This window comes from Bufo bufo, chromosome 4 (genome assembly GCF_905171765.1).
Source record: "Bufo bufo chromosome 4, aBufBuf1.1, whole genome shotgun sequence".
Lineage (NCBI taxonomy): Eukaryota > Metazoa > Chordata > Amphibia > Anura > Bufonidae > Bufo > Bufo bufo.
The window spans coordinates 180,440,988-180,460,782 of NC_053392.1; the positions used below are offsets into that span (position 1 = coordinate 180,440,988).

Genomic DNA, 19,795 nt, shown 5'->3' on the forward strand with positions numbered 1-19,795 from the left:
AATGTTTTTGCTATCTCTCTGATGGGTTTGTTTTGTTTTTTTTCAGCCTAATGATGGCTTGCTTCACTGATAGTGACAGCTCTTTGGATCTCATCTTGAGAGTTGACAGCAACAGATTCCAAATGCAAATAGCACACTTGAAATGAACTCTGGACCTTTTATCTGCTCATTGGAATTGGAATAATGAGGGAATAACACACACCTGGCCATGGAACAGCTGAGAAGTCAACTGTCCCAATACTTTTGGTCCCTTAACAAGTGGGAGGCACGTATGAAAACTGTTGTAATTCCTACACTGTTCACCTGATTTGGATGTAAATACCCTCAAATTAAAGCTGACAGTTTGCAGTTAAAACACATCTTGTTAGTTTCATTTCAAATCCATTGTGGTGGTGTATAGAGCCAAAAATGTTAGAATTGTGTCGATGTCCCAATATTTATGGACCTGACTGTAGATGTCTACAGAACCTGTTCTATTAAACACTTATACAAATAGAGCAACCCCCCCTGTGCCGAGTGGAGTGGGTGTCAGCAGTAAGTTTGTGTTGACGTCACTGATTATTTTGCCCTTCCTGTGATCCATCACAACAATAACCCCCCAAAAATTGATCCTGTGTTTGAGCATCCGTCTTCACTAAGTCAGAATTTGGTCAGTAATCCATCAGTATTGCTAATGCCAAAAAAAAAGGAGTTGATCAAAAACAGAGATGACACGTAAATGGAATATTTGCATTTCTTCTGTGTTTTGTACCCACTCCTGCTTTTGGCTACCAAATCACAAGCCAATTTTGATGAGACCATACAGGCCTTACAGCTGCTACTCAGACGACAGGATCCATTGCGAGCCTCATTTTTTCTTGCTTCTGACAGATCAGAAGAAGGGTCCAATAAATGATGATGTCAGCAGGGCCAAAAAGCAAAATAGTGGCCCAGTCATGAAGTGGGGAGGGTGGGAAAAGCATGAGAAGTTCACAGAGTGGCCCTATGACAAAGTGGTGAAGTGGCGGCAGCATCAGGAGACCACAGAGTGGCAAGGTGACATAGTGAGGAGGTGGCAGCAGCATGAGAAGACCACAGAGTGACCCGGTGACAGAGTGTGGAGGTGGCAGCAGCATCAGGAGGCCACAGAGTGGCAAGGTGACAGACTGGGGAGGTGGGTGGCAATAACAGTACCCACTGACGATGGTGGGTGTAAGAAGGAGCACTTGGCATCAGATGTATGGCATCAGGCAGGTGGCAGCATCAGAATAGTAGCTGAGGCAGGTAGCCAGAAGAAACCTGTCTCTTTTGCCAAGGTTTGGGTGAGGCAGCATGGATGATCTAATCTTATGCATCAGGCATTGGTGGGTGGAAATCCTGGCATATCCACGCCTGATTCATCTTGACAAAGGTCAGTCTCTCCACATTTTGGGTAGACAGGCGAATTCTTCTTGGGGTAACTATGGCCCCCACTGCACTAAACACCCGCTCTGATGCCACACTACTGGACGAGCAGGACAGCTTTTCCAGAGCAAACTCAGACAGTTGCGGCCACAAATGCAGTTTGGCTGCCCAGTAGTCCAGCGGATCTTCAATGTGGGGTGGCAGGGTGCTGTCCAAGTATGCCACCACCTGCTGGTTCATGTCCTGCTCCAGGTCTAGCTGCTGCTACTGGTGAGTAGTTTCTTCACTAGGCGGGTAAAGAAAACTGCTCATCAGTGACTCTAGACTCAAATTGCTGGTGATAGAGCTGGAACTGCTCCTCCCCCCCCCCCCCCCTCCGCCACAGCAGCCATGGCAGAGGAACGTGAGTGCAGAGGGCCCCCCGGTCAGACCTGCGAGAAGATGGACGATGGCGCAGATAGGCAGCGACCTACTGACTACATAGGATGTCTCTATAATAGTTCAGTTTGTCTTCCCTCTCAGCGGGTGTAAAAAAGGCCCCCATTTTGGACCGGTAGCAAGGGTCCAACAAGTTGGAGAGCCAGAAATCATCCCTCAGATAACTCACTGGATCAACGACCCATCTCTAATAGCTATAGCCTGTAATATTATTACACTCCAGAAATACGTCCAGGCCCCTCTTGAACACTTTTAGTGAACTCACCATCACCACCTCCTCAGGCAGAGAGTTCCATAGTCTCACTGCTCTTACCGTAAAGAATCCTCTTCTATGTTTGTGTACAAACCTTCTTTCCTCCAGGCACAGAGGATGTCCCCTCGTCACAGTCACAGTCCTGGGGATAAACAGATGATGGGAGAGATCTCTGTACTGACCCCTGATATATTTATACATAGTAATTAAATCTCCCCTCAGTCGTCTTTTTTCTAAAGTGAATAACCCTAATTTTGGTAATCCTTCAGGGTACTATAGTTCCCTCATTCCAGTTATTACTTTAGTTGCCCTCCTCTGAACCCTCTCCAGCTCTGCTATGTCTGCCTTGTTCACAGGAGACCAGAAATGTACACAGTACTCCATGTGTGGTATGACCAGTGATTTGTAAAGTGGTAGGACTATGTTCTCATCACGGGCATCTATGCCCCTTTTGATGCAACCCATTATCTTATTGGCCTTGGCAGCAGCTGCCTGACACTGGTTTTTACAGCTTAGTTTGCTGTTCACTAAGATTCCTAGGTCCTTTTCCATGTCAGTGTTACCCAGTGTTTTACCATTAAATATGTACGGGTGACTTGCATTATTCTTACCCATGTGCATAACCTTACATTTTTCAGTGTTAAATCTTATCTGCCACTTCCCTGCCCAAGCCTCCAATCTATCCAGATCCATCTGTAACAGTATACTGTCCTCTTCCATATCAATTACTTTACACAGTTTAGTGTAATCTGCAAAAATTTATATTTTACTGTGCAAGCCTTCTACAAGATCATTATTAAATATATTGAAGAGGATAGGGCCCAGTACTGACCCCTGAGGTACTCCACTAGTGACAGTGACCCAATCTGAGTGTGAACCATTAACCACCCTCTGTTTTCTATTACTGAGCCAGTTACCCACATACAGACATTTTCTCCCAGTCCGAGCATTCTCATTTTATATCACCATGGTTCCGATTTTGAGTTGTCACGGAGAAAGCCAGGATTTGATTTCTTGCTGAAAGACACAGAGCAGTTCCTCCCCTGTGTGCCTCAGTTCGCCCAGGCAAACAAGGTGTAGAACAGCCTGACACCGCCGTGCCCTGTACATGTGGTAGACTGGAGGAGCACTGTGAATTGTTCCTGGTGGAGGATGAGGAGGCAGAGGCGGACATTGTTGCAGGACCAACGGTGTGAAAACGTGGAGGCGGAAGCGGGGTCACCTGCCAAAGTTGCTGGTGTGGCTGGGCAGGAACCACATTTACCCAGTGGACCGTAGTACATATATTGTCCTTGACCGTAGTTACAGCTACCGACCAATTTTCCTAAAATTTTCCCAAAAAAGGCTGTTTAAAAATAAAAATTCCCCAACAAATGGCTAATTGACGTAATTCTGTCCATACAGCAAAAGGAAGTGTACAATCACCCATCAATTTTCCTAAAAAATGCTGTTTCACAAAAAATATTCCCCAACGAATGGCTAATCGACGTAAATCAGCAAAAGGAAGTCTACAATCACCCATCAATTTTCCCAAAAAAGGCTGTTTTACAAAAAAAAATGCCAACGAATGGCTAATCTACATAATTCGGTCCATACAGCAAAAGGAAGTGTACAATCACCCATCATTTTTCCAAAAAAAAGACTTTCACAAAAAAAAATTCCCATCGAATGGCTAATCTACGTAATTTGGTCCATACAGCAAAAGGAGTTCTACAATCACCCATTAATTTTCCTAAATAAGGCTGTTTCACAAAAAAAAATCCCTAACGAATGGCTAATCGACGTAAATCGGTCCATACAGCAAAAGGAGGTCTACAATCACCCATCAATTTTCCAAAAAAAGGCAGTTTCACAAAATAAAATTCCCCAATGACTGGCTAATCTACGTAATTCAGTCCATACAGCAAAATGAGGTCTACAATCACGCATCAATTTTCCCAAAAAAGGCTGTTTCACTAAAATTCCCCAACGAATGGCTAATCGACGTAATTCGGTCTATACAGCAAAAGGAGTTCTACAATCACCCATCAATTTTCCCAAAAAAGGCTGTTTCACAAATTTCACCACTGAATGACAATATAAATTCACCACAGAATGGCTAATAACACGTACTTATTTTTCCCATTAATACACCCTAACAATGGCAGTATAACAATGTAGGTTTACTGTAGACCGGCTAATAAGACATATTATTTTTCCTATTAATACACCCCAAAAAAATTTATATAACAACCACAATTCACTGCAGAACAGCTGATAGGACGAACGTATCTATCCTATTCATACACCCTGTAAATGGCTGTAGTACAATGGAACCTCACCGTTGAACAGCAAAGAAAAATATTTGCCACTAATACACACCAAAAAGGGCCGTAATTTTCTCATTTCACCACACAATGGCTAATAAGCCCTTTTTCTTTTTCCCCACTAATACACGCCAAAAAGGGCTTTAGAACATATAAATGCACCACTGAACGGCAAATATATTTTTTCTTTTTCCACTAATACACGCTACAAAAGGCTTTAAAACATATAACTGCACTGCCGAGTGGCAAATATATTTTTTCTTTTTCCACTAATATACGCCACAAAAGGCTTTAGAACAGATAACTGCACCGCTGATCGCCAAATATATTTTTTCTTTTTCCACTAATGCACTCCACAAAAGGCTTTAGAAAAGATAACTGCACTGCTGAGCGGCAAATATATATTTTTCTTTTTCCACTAATAGATACTAATACACGCCACAAAAGGCTTTAGAACAGAGAACTGCACTGCTGATCGGCAAATATATTTTTTCTTTTTCCACTAATACACGCCACAAAAGGCTTTAGAACATACACTCACCTAAAGAATTATTAGGAACACCATACTAATACGGTGTTGGACCCCCTTTTGCCTTCAGAACTGCCTTAATTCTACGTGGCATTGATTCAACAAGGTGCTGATAGCATTCTTTAGAAATGTTGGCCCATATTGATAGGATAGCATCTTGCAGTTGATGGAGATTTGAGGGATGCACATCCAGGGCACGAAGCTCCCGTTCCACCACATCCCAAAGATGCTCTATTGGGTTGAGATCTGGTGACTGTGAGGGCCATTTTAGTACAGTGAACTCATTGTCATGTTCAAGAAACCAATTTGAAATGATTCGAGCTTTGTGACATGGTGCATTATCCTGCTGGAAGTAGCCATCAGAGGATGGGTACATGGTGGTCATGAAGGGATGGATATGGTCAGAAACAATGCTCAGGTAGCCCGTGGCATTTAAACGATGCCCATTTGGCACCAAGGGGCCTAAAGTGTGCCCAGAAAACATCCCCCACACCATTACACCACCACCACCAGTCTGCACAGTGGTAACAAGGCATGATGGATACATGTTCTCATTCTGTTTATGCCAAATTCGGACTCTGCCATTTGAATGTCTCAACAGAAATCGAGACTCATCAGACCAGGCAACATTTTTCCAGTCTTCAACAGTCCAATTTTGGTGAGCTCGTGCAAATTGTAGCCTCTTTTTCCTATTTGTAGTGGAGATGAGTGGTACCTGGTGGGGTCTTCTGCTGTTGTAGCCCATCCGCCTCAAGGTTGTGCGTGTTGTGGCTTCACAAATGTTTTGCTGCATACCTCGGTTGTAACGAGTGGTTATTTCAGTCAACGTTGCTCTTCTATCAGCTTGAATCAGTCGGCCCATTCTCCTCTGACCTCTAGCATCCACAAGGCATTTTTGCCCACAGGACTGCCGCATACTGGATGTTTTTCCCTTTTCACACCATTCTTTGTAAACCCTAGAAATGGTTGTGAGTGAAAATCCCAGTAACTGAGCAGATTGTGAAATACTCAGACCGGCCCGTCTGGCACCAACAACCATGCCACGCTCAAAATTGCTTAAATCACCTTTCTTTCCCATTCTGACATTCAGTTTGGAGTTCAGGAGATTGTCTTGACCAGGACCACACCCCTAAATGCATTGAAGCAACTGCCATGTGATTGGTTGACTAGATCAGGGGTCTCCAAACTTTTCAACAGGAGGGCCACATTGAAGATTTTACAAGTATTCGGGGGCCGGAAAAAAAAATCAGTTATGTATTAAATTAAATGTATATATTTTACATGGATCGTTTTTGTAATCAGCATGATATGACTGAGAACAAAAGAGAAAAAACTTTAGCAAAACAACGCAAAGACACCCGTGTCCCTATCAGCGGTGTCCCCATCAGCACAAAAATGTCCCCATCAGCACAGCAATGTCCCCATCAGCACAGCAATGTCCCCATCAGCACAGCAATGTCCCCATCAGCACAGCAATGTCCCCATCAGCACAGCAATGTCAGCATCAGCACAGCAATGTCAGCATCAGCACAGCAATGTCAGCATCAGCACAACAATGTCCCCATCAGCACAGCAATGTCCCCATCAGCACAGCAATGTCCCCATCAGCACAGCAATGTCCCCATCAGCACAGCAATGTCAGCATCAGCACAACAATGTCCCCATCAGCACAGCAATGTCCCCATCAGCACAGCAATGTCCCCATCAGCACAGCAATGTCAGCATCAGCACAGCAATGTCAGCATCAGCACAACAATGTCCCCATCAGCACAGCAATGTCCCCATCAGCACAGCAATGTCCCCATCAGCACAGCAATGTCCCAATCAGCACAGCAATGTCAGCATCAGCACAGCAATGTCAGCATCAGCACAACAATGTCCCCATCAGCACAGCAATGTCCCCATCAGCACAGCAATGTCAGCATCAGCACAGCAATGTCAGCATCAGCACAGCAATGTCAGCATCAGCACAGCAATGTCCCCATCAGCCGTGTCACCCTTAAGCACAGCAATGTCCCCATCAACGATGTCCCCATCAGAACAGCAATGTCCCCATCAGCGGAGTCCCCATTAGCAGCTGATAGGGGCCACCACTGATGGGGACACTGCTGTTGGGGACGCGGCTGATGGGGACACCATTGATGGGGACACCCGTGTCCCTATCAGCGGTGTCCCCATCAGAACAGCAATGGCCAAATCAGAACAGCAATGTCCCCATCAGAAAAGCAATATTCCCATAAAAAAAAAAATATTCCCATCAAAAAAACAATATTCCCATCAGAAAAACAATATTCCCATCATGGGGACACCCACTGATGGGGACGCTGCTGTTGGGGACATTGCTGTGCTGATGGGGACACCACTGATGGGGACGCTGCTGTTGGGGACATTGCTGTGCTGATGGGGACACCACTGATGGGGACACCATTGATGGGGACACCCGTGTCCCTATCAGCGTTGTCCCCATCAGCACAGCAATGTCCCCATCAGCGGTGTCCCCATCAGCACAGCAATGTCCCCATCAGCGGTGTCCCCATCAGCACAGCAATGTCCCCATCAGAACAGCAATGTCAGCATCAGCACAGCAATGTCCCCATTAATGATGTCCCCATCAGAACAGCAATGTCCCCATCAGCGGAGTCCCCATTAGCAGCTGATGGGGACACCACTGATGGGGACACTGCCTTTGGGGACGCGGTTGATGGGGACACCCGTGTCCCTATCAGTGGTGTCCCCATCAGAACAGCAATGTCCCCATCAGAATGGGGACGCTGATGGGGACATTGCTGTACTGATGGGGACACCATTGATGGGGACACCTTTGTCCCCATCAGCAGTGTGCCAATCAGCGGTGTCCTCAGCAATGTCCCCATCAGCACAGCAATGTTCACATCAGCAGTTTCCACATTAGCAGCGTCCCCATCATTGCTGATGGGGACGCCGCTGTGCTGATGTGGAAACCGATGATGGGTCACCGCTGATGGGGATACCCATGTCCCCATCAGCGGTGTCCCCAGCAATGTCCCATCAGAACAGCAATGTCCCCATCAGCAGTGTCCACCGCAACATCCCCATCAGCACAGCAATGTCCCTGTCAGCGGTGTCCCCAGCAGCATGTGTCCCCATCACCGCTGATGGGGACACCTCTGATGGGGACATTGCTGTGCTGATGGGGACATCGATTATGGGGTTACCGCTGATGGGGACATTGCTATCCTGATGGGGACACCATTGATGTGGACACCCATGTCCCCATCAGCAGTGTGCCAAACAGCGGTGTCCCCAGCAATGTCCCCATCAGAACAGAATTGTCCCCATCAGCAGTGTGCCCATCATCGCTGATGGGGACACCTCTGATGGGGACATTGCTGTGCTGATGGGGACACCATTGATGGGGACACCCGTGTCCTCATCAACGGTGTCCCCATCAGAACAGCAATGTCCCCATCAGCACAGCAAAGTCCCCATCAGCAGTGTCCCCAGCAGCACAGCAATATCCCCATCAGTATGTGTCCTCAGCAGCTTGTGTCCCCATCAGCGCAGCACAGCAATGTCAGCGTTCCCCATTGTGTCCCCATCAGCGTTGTGCAACACTTGCCTCCGCTGTAGCCGGCTTCTGCTCCTCTTCTTTTTTTTTTCTTCTTGGACTCCTGAGTCCCGACTCCCGCCCGCTGCTACACACGTGGATTTGTTATTTCAAACAGCGGGCGGGAAGAGGGGAGGTGCCGCACCTGTGACGTCACTGGTTGCCGGGACATCGGCGGTCCCAGCAGCCAATCAAAAAGCACAGCGTGACAGCATGGGCGGTTGTGCGGCTTTCGTTCCTGCAACCTGTCAGCTGCGGGCGGGCCGGATCGAACGCACAAGCGGGCCGGTTGTGGCCCGCGGGCCGGGGTTTGGAGACCCCTGGACTAGATAATTGCATTAATGAGAAATAGAACAGGTGTTCCTAATAATTCTTTAGGTGAGTGTATAACTGCACTGCTGAGCAGCAAATATATTTTACTTTTGCCACTAATACATGACAAAAAGGGCTGTAATTTTAGCTCTTTACCACACAACGGCTAATAAGCCCTTTTTTTCCCCACTAATACAAGCCAAAAAATTCTTTAGAACATATAACTGCCCCACACTAGGGCAAATAAGATGTAGAAATATTTCCTTGTAATAAACCCTGTTAATGGCTGTATCAAACAGCACTTGCACCCCAATAACAAGAATGGTTTGCTGGAATTACAGAGCTGTATAAAGGCAATTTGGATCCCCAGTCATTGCAGCAAGGTGTAATAGGATTGTTCCTATTACCCAGTCTGTAACCTCCCCTACTGAACCCTGTTCAACATAAATGCTGTGGAATGATTCCTCCCTACACCTTGAATAATCTTTCCCTGCACTTGCAAATCTTGTTTTGTAGCACAATTAAGTTTTTTCTAACACTGTCCCTAGCGCCTGCTGACGTCTCTTCCTGCACTAAGTACACTGGTAAATAGAATCTAAGATGGCTGAGGCTATTTATAGGGCTGTGACATCACAGGGCTGGCTGCTGATTGGCTGCATTCATGGAATTATGGGTGATCCCGCCTTCTCAGAGTTCCTTTCTCTATGTCCTCACACGTGCAGCAACCATTTTAGGAAAAAATTTCATTTGTTACCACGAAGCGTGAGGAAATTCAGCTTCAGTGCGAATCGAATTTTTCCTGAAATTCGTATCGAATTCCACTTCGTCAGCTTCGATTCGCTCATCTCTAGTGATAACTATGATCACAGTTATTGTTTAGCTACATTGTGCACAGCCAGTCAGAGGTAGTCTGAATCACACCTCCTGTTTTGTCACTGGTCCAGGCTGCTGCTCGCTCCTTCCCCTTTGCATGTTTGCCTCATAAGACTGGCTGCTGTGTATAAACACATTTATAACAGGCATACCAGGACGTCAGTACGGCACACATACAGTGAGGGAAATGTACCTAAAATAACCAAAAAAATTATTAAAATAATAAAAAATAAAATAAGAAGAAATAACCTAAAAAAAGGGAGCCTGGAAAGTTGCTTAAGGCTAGGTCTTCAGGACGACATGTGTCGAGCGACAATAGGTCGCGCGACACATAGGGCACAACTACACTGCAACATGTGTCGCGCGACATTTTGTCGCACCAATGTTGTGCGACAATTTTTATAATGATAGTCTATGGTGCGACATGCGACATGCTTCGACTGCGACATTCGCAAAAAATCCATCTTGTCGCATGTCGCAGTGCGACTACATAGACTATCATTATGAAAATTGTCCTGCGACATTTGTGCCTCTGCCTCATTAATCAGTGTGCAATTTAAGCTAGAAATACAACTATTATTTTCTGGGTTTAAAAAAACACCCTTTTTGTGCAAAATACAAAATTTTACAGCCCTTGCTGCATCTGCATGTGTGAAATTCAAGCGTTATATACTGCTGTAATATTCTGTTATTAAAAAAACACCCATTTTGGACAAAAAACATAATTTTGCAGCCTTTGCTGCATATGTCATTGTGAGATACACCCTTTAGATACTGTGGTTCTATTCTGCTATTAATAAAACACCCATTTTGGCCAATAATCTTTAATCGCGGCCTAGTCTGGATCTGTACGAGTGAGATGCACCCTTTACATACTGTGGTTCTATTCTGCTATTAATAAAACAGCCATTTTGGGCAAAAAACTTAAATTGCGGCCCAGTCTGCATCTGAACGTGTGAGATACACACTTTAGATACTGTGGTTCTATTCTGCTATTTATAAAACACCCTTTTTCGGCAAAATACACAATTTTACAGCCCTTGCTGCATCTGCACGTGTGAAATTCAAGGGTTATATACTGGTGTCATACTCTGCTATTAAACAAACACCCATTTTGGGCAAAGGACTTTAATTGCGGCCTAGTCTGCATCTGTACGTGTGAGATCCAATCTTTACATACTGTCGTTCTATTCTGCTATTAATTAAACACCCATTTAGGGCAAGATCCTAAATTAGAGAAATATGAAGAGAGCGTCAAATAAGGGACGTGGCCCAGGTCGTGGTGCTGCTGGTGGAGCTCCTGTTGCAGGGAGAGGACGTGGTCGATCTACACGCACAAGTGAAACACCTTCCTCAGGTGCGAGTTGGCGACAAAACCTGCAGTGGTATTTGGTCAGGCCTAATGCGGCTCTACGAATGGTGAGGCCTGAACAAGTACAGGCGATAGTAGATTATGTTGCTGACAGTGCCTCCAGTTCCTTCACATTGTCTCCCACCCAGTCTACTGCTGAAAGATCAGAGTTGGCACCTGCAGCCGATGTCCATCAGTCTTTCACCTCACCCCCTTGCAAATCAGCCAAGCAGTCTGAGCCCCAAGTCATGCAGCAGTCTCTTCTGCTTTTTAATGACTCTGTTAGCAGGGTTTCCCAGGGCCATCCACCTATCCCTGCCACAGAAGTGGAAGAGATTGAGTGGACCGATGCCCAACCACTTATGTTTCAAAATAAGTACATGGGAGGACCATCGCAGCACTAGAGATGTCCCGAACTATTCGCTGGCGAATAGTTACCGGCGAACATCGCTTGTTCACGTTCGCCGTGGCGGGCGAACATATGCGATGTTCGGTCCGCCCCCTATTCGTAATCATTGTGTAAACTTTGACCCTGTACCTTACAGTCAGCAGACACATTCCAGCCAATCAGCATCATACCCTCCCTCCCAGACCCTCCCACCTCCTGGACAGCATCCATTTTAGATTAATTCGGAAGCTGCAGTGTCACAAATTTGACTAAGTTTTAATCGCAATGTGATTAATACAGGTTATATTAATCGCATTGCGAATTCAACTTAGAGCTGGGTTCCTAATGGTTGTTGTATTGCTAGAATATAAGATTGAGAATATAGTGCTATATTCGTTATATTCGTCAATTCTAGCAATACAACCATTAGGAACTCAGATCTAAGTTGTAATCGCAATGCGATTAATACAGGTTATATTAATCGCATTGCGAATTCAACTTAGAGCTGGGTTCCTAATGACCCTGTACCTCACAGTCAGCAGACACATTCCAGCCAATCAGCAGCAGACTCTCCCTCCCAGACCCTCCCACCTCCTGGACAGCATCCATTTTAGATTCATTTGGAAGCTGCAGTCTTAGTGAGAGGAGGGACAGTGTAGCTTCTGCTGATTTAATGGGGAAATCGATAGCTAGGCTAGTGTATCCTGACAGCACCCTAAAAAGCCCTTTTTTTCCTGTGTAATATAATTGCAGTTGCCTGCCTGCCAGCGTGTGTGTCAGGCTCACAGCGTATACTGTGCCCACTTGCCCAGTGCCACCACTCATATATGGTGTCACAGTAGCTTGCATTAAAAAAAATAAAAAATATTTTGACTGTAATATAATAGAAGTCAGTTGCCGGCACGCGCTTGTGTTTCATGCCCTGCAAGTGCACAGTGTCACCAGCGCAACTCATATCTGGTGTCACATTCGATTCCATTTAAAGAAAAATTTTGACTGTGAATAAATAGCAGTCAGTTGCACACACGTGTTTGTGTGTTTAAGGCCCAGCTGCAAGCGCATAGTGTCACTTCAGTGCAACTCATATCTGGTGTCACATTCGATTGCATTTAAAGAAAAACAACCATTTTGACTGTGAATAAATAGCAGTCAGTTGCACACACGTGTTTGTGTGTTTAAGGCCCAGCTGCAAGCGCATAGTGTCACTTCAGCGCAACTCATATCTGGTGTCACATTCAATTCCATTTAAAGAAAAACATCAATTTTGACTGTGAATAAATAGCAGTCAGTTGCATACACGTGTTTGTGTGTTGAAGGCCCAGCTGCAAGCGCATAGTGTCACTTCAGCGCCATTCATATCTGGTGTCACATTCGATTCCATTTAAAGAAAAACAACAATTTTGACTGTGAATAAATAGCAGTCAGCTGCACACACGTGTTTGTGTGTTTAAGGCCCAGCTGCAAGCGCATAGTGTCACTTCAGCGCAACTCATATCTGGTGTCACATTCGATTGCATTTAAAGAAAAACAACCATTTTGACTGTGAATAAATAGCAGTCAGTTGCACGCACGTGTTTGTGTGTTTAAGGGCCCAGCTGCAAGCGCATAGTGTCACTTCAGCGCAACTCATATCTGGTGTCACATTCGATTCCATTTAAAGAAAAACAACAATTTTGACTGTGAATAAATAGCAGTCAGTTGCACACACGTGTTTGTGTGTTTAAGGCCCAGCTGCAAGTGCATAGTGTCACTTCAGCGCAACTCATATCTGGTGTCACATTCAATTCCATTTAAAGAAAAACATAAATTTTGACTGTGAATAAATAGTAGTCAGTTGCACACACGTGTTTGTGTGTTGAAGGCCCAGCTGCAAGCGCATAGTGTCACTTCAGCGCCATTAATATCTGGTGTCACATTCGATTCCATTTAAAGAAAAACAACAATTTTGACTGTGAATAAATAGCAGTCAGTTGCACACACGTGTTTGTGTGTTTAAGGCCTAGCTGCAAGAGCATAGTGTCACTTCAGCGCAACTCATATCTGGTGTCACATTCGATTCCATTTAAAGAAAAACATCAATTTTGACTGTGAATAAATAGCAGTCAGTTGCACACACGTGTTTGTGTGTTGAAGGCCCAGCTGCAAGCGCATAGTGTCACTTCAGCGCCATTCATATCTGGTGTCACATTAGATTCCATTTAAATAAAAACAAACATTTTGACTGTGAATAAATAGCAGTCAGTTGCACACACGTGTTTGTGTGTTTAAGGCCCAGCTGCAAGCGCATAGTGTCACTTCAGCGCCATTCATATCTGGTGTCACATTCGATTCCATTTAAATAAAAACAACAATTTTGACTGTCAATAAATAGCAGTCAGTTGCACACACGTGTTTGTGTGTTTAAGGCCCAGCTGCAAGTGCATAGTGTCACTTCAGCGCAACTCATATCTGGTGTCACATTCAATTCCATTTAAAGAAAAACATCAATTTTGACTGTGAATAAATAGCAGTCAGTTGCACACACGTGTTTGTGTGTTGAAGGCCCAGCTGCAAGCGCATAGTGTCAATTCAGCGCCATTCATATCTGGTGTCACATTCGATTCCATTTAAAGAAAAACAACAATTTTGACTGTGAATAAATAGCAGTCAGTTGCACACACGTGTTTGTGTGTTTAAGGCCCAGCTGCAAGCGCATAGTGTCACTTCCGCGCAACTCATATCTGGTGTCACATTCGATTTCATTTAAAGAAAAACAACAATTTTGACTGTGAATAAATAGCAGTCAGTTGCACACACGTGTTTGTGTGTTTAAGGCCCAGCTGCAAGTGCATAGTGTCACCAGCGCAACTCATATCTGGTGTCACAGTATCTTGCACACATAGTACAACTTAACGAATAAAAAAAAAATGACAGGCAGAGGCAGGCCACCCCGCAGGGGCCGTCGTGGTCGTGGTGCTGTGATTCCCTTTGGCCCTAGAATAATGCCCAGTCTTCAGAGGCCACGTACCCTGAACTCGAAAAGTTCTGAGCACATAGTTGACTGGCTAACACAAGACACCCAATCTTCTACAGCTTCCGCTCAGAACCTTGACGCACCATCCTCCTCCAGCTCAGCTTCGGGTACCTCTCAAGTTACCACTCACCCGCCTGCCGCCACCACCAACACTAGCACCAGTGGAGACAAGTTGGAAGCAGGGGGAGGTCGTCGCAAGGTGCTAGTGGCACAGTCAGACAGCATGCATCGGCACCCGGGGTCAGCCAGACAGCAGGCCAATCAATGCATGCTGTTGCCACCACCAGAATGCCGTCATTGCAGAGCTCAGCAGTGTGGCATTTTTTTTGTGTGTCTGCCTCTGACAACAGCGATGCCATTTGCAACCTGTGCCAAAATAAACTGAGTCGTGGGAAGTCCAACACCCACCTAGGTACAACTGCTTTGCGAAGGCACATGATCGCACATCACAAACGCCTATGGGATCAACACATGAGTACAAGCAGCACACAAACTCAAAGCCGCCATCCTCCTCCTGGTCCAGCATCTTCAGCCACGTCAACCACTGCTGTCCTCCTTGCCCCCTCTCAACCATCCGCCACTCCGTCTCTCGCCTTGAGCAGTTCCTGCTCATCTGCCCACAGTCAAGTGTCTGTCAAGGACATGTTTGAGCGTAAGAAGCCAATGTCACAAAGTCACCCCCTTGCCCGGCGTCTGACAGCTGGCTTGTCTGAACTCTTAGCCCGCCAGCTTTTACCATACAAGCTGGTGGAGTCTGAGGCCTTCAAAAAATTTGTAGCTATTGGGACACCGCAGTGGAAGGTATCACCTACACTGCGCATTGGGTAAACCTGCTGACGGCTGCCAAGCATGGAATGCGTGGCTCTGCAGAGGAGTTGGTGACACCGCCACGACTTGCAGGCAGGCCTGCTGCCACCTCCTCTACTCCTCCTACTCCATCCTCTTCCATAACCTCCTTGGCTGAGTCCTCTTCTGCTGCTGCGTCTTCCTCCACATCAACGGCACCCCCCAGGGGCTATTCCACATCCCGGATACGACAGTGTCACGCCGTCTTGGGGTTGACTTGCCTGAAAGCAGAGAGTCACACCGGACCAGCACTCCTGTCCGCCCTGAACGCACAGGTGGATCAGTGGCTGACTCCGCACCAACTGGAGATCGGCAAAGTGGTGTGTGACAACTGAAGAAATTTGTTGGCGGCATTGAATTTGGGCAAGTTGACACATGTGCCGTGCATGGCACATGTGTGTAATCTGATCGTAAAACGCTTTGTGCATAAGTACCCAGGCTTACAGGACGTCCTCAAGCAGGCCAGGAAGGTGTGTGGCCATTTCAGGCGTTCCTACACGGCCATGGCGCACTTTTCAGATATCCAGCGAAACAATATGCCAGTGAGGCGCTTGATTTGCGACAGCCCGACATGTTGGAATTCAACACTCCTAATGTTCGACCGCCTGCTCCAACAAGAAAAAGCCATCAACGAGTATTTGTATGACCGGGGTGCTAGGACAGCCTCTGCGGAGCTGGGAATTTTTTTGCCACGTTACTGGACGCTCATGCGCAATGCCTGTAGGCTCATGCGTCCTTTTGAGGAGGTGACAAACCTAGTCAGTCGCACCGAAGGCACCATCAGCGACATCATCCCATTTGTTTTCTTCCTGAAGTGTGCCCTGCAAAGAGTGCTGGATCAGGCCGTAGATGAGCGTGAAAAGGAAGAGAAAGAGTTGTGGTCACCATCACCATCAGAAACAGCCTTATCAGCATCGCTTCCTGGACCTGCGGCAACGCTGGAAGAGGAGTCTGAGGAAGAGGAGTCAGAGGAGGAATGTGGCTTTGAGGAGGAGGAGGAAGACCAACCACAGCAGGCATCCCAGGGTGCTCGTTGTCACCTATCTGGTACCCGTGGTGTTGTACGTGGCTGGGGGGAAGAACATACCTTCAGTGAGATTACTGAGGACGAGGAACGGGACATGTGTAGCTCAGCATCCAACCTTGTGCAAATGGGGTCTTTCATGCTGTTGTGCCTGTTGAGGGACCCTCGTATAAAAAGGCTGAAGGAGAACGACCTGTACTGGGTGGCCACACTACTAGACCCCCGGTATAAGCAGAAAGTGCCTGAAATGTTGCCGAATTACCACAAGTCTGAAAGGATGCAGCAGTTCCAAAATAAATGAAAAAGTATGCTTTACACAGCGTATAAGGGTGATGTCACAGCACAATGGGAATCTAACAGGGGAAGAGGTGAAAGTAATCCTCCTCCTACCACGACCACGCCGGCAGGGACAGGACGCTTTACAGATGTGTTGTTGATGGAGGACATGTGGAGCTTTTTAAGTCCTATGCATCGCCACAGCCCTTTGGGGTCCACCCTCAGAGAACTACTCGACCGACAGGTAGCAGACTACCTCGCTTTAACTGCAGATATTGACACTCTGAGGAGCGATGAACCCCTTGACTACTGGGTGTGTAGGCTTGACCTGTGGCATGAGCTATCCCAATTTGCAATAGAACTTCTGGCATGCCCCGCTTCAAGTGTCCTGTCAGAAAGGACCTTTAGTGCAGCAGGAGGTATTGTCACTGAGAAGAGAAGTCGCCTAGGTCAAAAAAGTCTAGATTACCTCACCTTTATTAAGATGAATGAGGCATGGATCCCGAAGGGACTAACAGTGGGCGATACATTCGACTAAAAAAGGCCTGATGAGCAGGGCCGGACTGGGGATGAAAACCAGCCCTGGAAAAAGTTGCACACCAGCCCCACAGCATTGCGTCATTATTTACTTGTTTATAATAGGAGAAAGCATTCATTTTAAAACACGTGTGTAAACACGAATATGAACTTTGCCCCACGATAGCTCTTTTGTAGAACCCCCATAAAAACTTACAGTTACTTGACTTGGCCCTTGGGGATCTCGGACGCCACTTCAACACTTGGCCGGGGGCTCGGCGGAGCTGATGTTGTGCTTTATCCTAATGAGAAAGATTTCATAATAAGGATATGGAGAAGGGGCAGAGGGATAGCAGAGCAGAGAGAGGCTGGTGCTGCTACTAGGGGGTCATACCATGGGGGAGTAATAAAGCCCACCATAATGCCCCCCCAGTAGTAATAATTCTCCTTATAATATGCAAAACATACCCCTTTGTAATGCCCCCAGTTGAGCTAATGTTCCCATAATGTGCCAATATAAAATACCCCTTCTCAGTGCCCCCGTAGATGACCCCCATAGTGCTCCCCCCCCCTTCCCCATAGTACCCACCATAATGTGTCCCAGTATAAAATGCCCCTATACAGAGCCCCCCATATAAAATATCTTCTTTTTAGCCTCAGTAGATGCCCCTATAGTGCCCCCCAATAATCTGCAGTAAGATGTGCCCCCATAGATGCCCCAAATCATGTGCCAGTAATAAGAGCCCCCCACCATCATGTGCCAGTAGCCAGAGCCCCCCATATCATGTGCTAGTAGCCAGAGCCCCCCCCCATATCATGTGCCAGTAGCCAGAGCCCCCCCATATCATGTGCCAGTAGCCAGAGTGCCCCCATACCATGTGCCAGTAGCCCCCCCATATCATGTGCCAGTAGCCCCTCTTATCATGTGCCAGTAGCCCCCCTTATCATGTGCCAGAGCCCCCCCATATCATGTGCAAGTAGCCAGAGCCCCCCCATATCATGTGTCAGTAGCCAGAGCCCCCCATATCATGTGCCAGTAGCCCCTCTTATCATGTGCCAGTAGCCTCCCTTATCATGTGCCAGAGCCCCCCCATATCATGTGCCAGTAGCCAGAGCCCCCCCATATCATGTGTCAGTAGCCAGAGCCCCCCATATCATGTGCCAGTAGCCAGAGCCCCCCCATATCATGTGCCAGTAGCCAGAGCGCCCCCATATCATCATGTGCCAGTAGCCAGAGTGCCCCCATATCATCATATGCCAGTAGCCAGAGTGCCCCCATATCATCATATGCCAGTAGCCCCCCCATATCATGTGCCAGTAGCCCCCCCATATCATGTGCCAGTAGCCCCCCCATATCATGTGCCAGTAGCCCCCCCATATCATGTGCCAGTAGCCCCCCCATATCATGTGCCAGTAGCCAGAGTGCCCCCAATCATGTGCCAGAAATAAGAGCCCCCCCACCATCATGTGCCAGTAGCCAGAGCCCCCCATATCATGTGCCAGTAGCCAGAGCCCCCCCATATCATGTGCCAGTAGCCAGAGCCCCCCCATATCATGTGCCAGTAGCCAGAGCCCCCCCATTATCATGTGCCAGTAGCCAGAGTGCCCCCATATCATGTGCCAGTAGCCAGAGTGCCCCCATATCATCATATGCCAGTAGCCAGAGTGCCCCCATATCATCATGTGCCAGTAGCCAGAGTGCCCCCATATCATGTGCCAGTAGCCCCCCCATATCATGTGCCAGTAGCCCCCCCATATCATGTGCCAGTAGTCCCCCCATATCATGTGCCAGTAGCCCCCCTTATCATGTGCCAGCCCAGTAGCCCCCCTTATCATGTGCCAGCCCAGTAGTCCCCCCTTATCATGTGCCAGCCCAGCCCAGTAGCCCCCCTTATGTGCCAGCCCAGCCCAGTAGTCCCCCCTTATCATGTGCCAGCCCAGCCCAGTAGTCCCCCCATTATCATGTGCCAGCCCAGCAGTCCCCCCTTATCATGTGCCATCCCAGCCCAGTAGCCCCCCTTATCATGTGCCAGCCCAGCCCAGTAGTCCCCCCATTATCATGTACCTGCCCAGTAGCCCCCCTTATCATGTGCCAGCCCAGCAGTCCCCCCCTTATCATGTGCCAGCCCAGTAGCCCCCCTTATCATGTGCCAGCCCAGCCCAGTAGCCCCCCTTATCATGTGCCTGCCCAGTATTGTACCTATATTAAAAAAAAAAAAAAAAAAAAAGAATACACTTATACTTATCTCCAGCAATGTGATGCGATGCAGGCCGCCTCTTCAGTCTGTGTCCCTCGCTATACGGCAGTCAGGCGACGCGATTACGTCATCGCGCCGCCTGCACCGGCCTCTGATAGGCTGCCAGCACTAGGCCGGCAGCCTATCAGAGGAACAGGAGGGGACACACCTCTCCCTCCTCTGCCGCAGCACAGGCATCTGTATTGCCGTCCTGAGGACGGCAATACAGATGACTATGGAGATGAGCGCTTCCGCAATGGAAGCGCTCATCTCCTGCTCTGCCCTGCCGCCGGCCGCGGCCGCCCCCACTTGTCACCAGGGCCGCGGCCTTGCGGCACTCAGGCTTGCCGGCCCACCGGGAAATTTCCCGGTATCCCAGCAGGCCAGTCCGGCCCTGCTGATGAGATGAGCTGCCTTGGGCTAAAAATGGTCCACACGCTGCTGTATTTTATCTCTGAATGCCG

General features: G+C 47.4%; 1 protein-coding gene across 1 annotated transcript in view; it reads right to left on the reverse strand.

Moving 5' to 3' along the window:
- VEPH1 (ventricular zone expressed PH domain containing 1) overlaps positions 1 to 19,795 on the reverse strand; it is a 662,929-nt gene that overhangs the window by 362,278 nt on the left and 280,856 nt on the right. The gene's annotated exons all lie outside the window — the stretch shown is intronic.